Raw genomic sequence first — 2326 nt, forward strand, 5'->3', positions numbered from 1 at the left:
CAATTTTTAAAGGTAACCTATATATCTATATTAACATGAGTATAGAATGTGTGGTATGCACAAATCAGCTAAAGATGAATCTCAATGTCTAACCAGGAAAAAGACAGTTGTGAACTTTATGAGTCTGTTTGGACTTCACATGAAATCTCATCCATGCCATACGAAAAGATGACATGTAATAATCATTAGTCATGAGGACTCTGTATTCAACTATATTTATTACATCTCATACAGTTCAGAGCTGTTTCCATGTACTGGAATCAGCATACACATCACCTGTCTTGCAGGGTTGTTGGTTTTTTGTTTGTTTGTTTGTTTTTGGTTTCTTCCTTTATGTCTCCAGCCAAAATTTTTAAGATCTCACTCATTCAAAACCTATCTTTACCAATTTTGATGGAATTCACAGCTTTTTGTTTCTTGTAAAAACAAAGAAATAATGCAGCACATTTCCTGATTTCATTTCTGAAGTTAAGACATTCTTAAATTATATAGGCTGGTTTATTTTAGCAGTTTTTCTACAACCTTATGTCTCTCAGTGGCTGTATTTTTGCTAATTAGTATTTTAAAAATTTAAAATGAATAAAGCACTATATAGAATCCAGACATCCCTTGCTATATTTCTCATCCTCACATGGCTTACTGTTTTTTATATTATTTTACTCTCCATTTAAATATTTTACTTTATTATTTTCAAACTATTTTTTCTATGACTCTCTATACTCATTTCCTTTCCTCTCTTCAACATCTAAGCAAATTTTCAAGCATATTGTATCTGTTCAGAGGTTTTGTGTATCAGGAGCTAGCTTTTCATGCAACTGAAGCTGGTCCGATCTCAGAAGCCAAGTTTGAAGACTTCTTTCAGACCAGAATCAAGTACTTGGCTATGCAGCAGGGCTTCTTAAAGGAGGCTCACATCCACATGCAGCAAGCACTGGGACTACCTGAGAGATTGAGGTTTCTGCTCACTTTGACTTTCAAAATGTATTGCAAAAAAGTTGCAAAGCCGGTATTTTTATCTACAGGATTCTTCTGTGGGTCTGCTCAAAACATGGCACTGGTGTTTGGTTCCCACCCCCTTGGGTCTGTGAGAGCAGAATGCATTACCAGCACCAGCCCAGAGCAGCATTTACCTATCCAGCTCTGAAAAGTTGCTGAGCTGAGCTATGGCATGCATTCCTCTCTAGTCTTTTGGAATAGTGTGCCAGCTGCTCATAGGCCCTACACTTGGACATATAGCTCCCCTCAGATCAGACACCAAATGTAAACAGATTTTGGATGCCAGCTCACAAATAATGATGTGGAAATTTCTTAATAAGTATAAAACCTTGACCTTAGCTTAAGTTTGCTCACAGATAACTCCTATACGTAAAATTAACGTGTATATATTATTCTGCATTCTGTCCTGTGTCTTATTGCCTCTCCTGTATGTCCCACTACCACCAGGTCTCACTGATGAATCCCAATTCTCAGCTTACCCTTAGCTATTTTCTCTCACTTTTGTAGTTCTACCTACCTTCTCCTACCTTTATTAAATCAATCAGAAGGTGCCTTAGCAGAGATACAGCCTCATGATATACAAAATATTACCCCAATACAGACCTCATCTCCAGATAAAGAACTATAATAACTTAAGGAATACAGAAAGACAGATTCTAATCTGCTAGAATGATCCCAACTCCATGTGGCCAGTTACAAAAAAAAAATATACAAACAAGTAACACTAAACAGACCCAACAGGCTGCTTTCATATATTTACATATCTATAAACATATGTAACAATACAAGAAAAAGAAACAATGAATCTGAGAGTGAGTGAGTATAGATGCACTGAAGGGGTTAGAGAGAAGATCTAATTATATTTCAACATATAATAATATCTATAAAGAGTTTACTAGCAGGAATAAAACACATATTTTGGAAACAGAAAACTTCATACCATCAATGTTTTTTCTTGTTTTAGTGTTTAAATATGACAACTCTGTTATAAGTGTTTGTGTGTTTGTGTGTGTGTACCCACATGCATGTACATTCTCTCTATTTATGTAGTGCCTGTCACCCTGATATGGACCTCATAAAGTAAATTTTTGTTTCAGTCCTTACCTTTTAACTTGTCAGAGACACAGTTATTTTTGTTATTTTTCTTCTGGATATTCCAAATTAGCTAACCTATGAGGCTGTGGGTTTTTTTCTGTTTTTGTCTCTAGTCTTTCTTTAGGTGCACTGAAATCAATGAATATACTACCTTTTCAGCATCTGATTTTATGTAAGTTTTGTGGATTATTACTCTGGTACTTGTGCTTTTATCACCCTATGTAGTTATCTTTCA

The sequence above is a fragment of the Microtus ochrogaster genome (assembly GCF_000317375.1).
Source record: "Microtus ochrogaster isolate Prairie Vole_2 chromosome 14 unlocalized genomic scaffold, MicOch1.0 chr14_random_1, whole genome shotgun sequence".
Lineage (NCBI taxonomy): Eukaryota > Metazoa > Chordata > Mammalia > Rodentia > Cricetidae > Microtus > Microtus ochrogaster.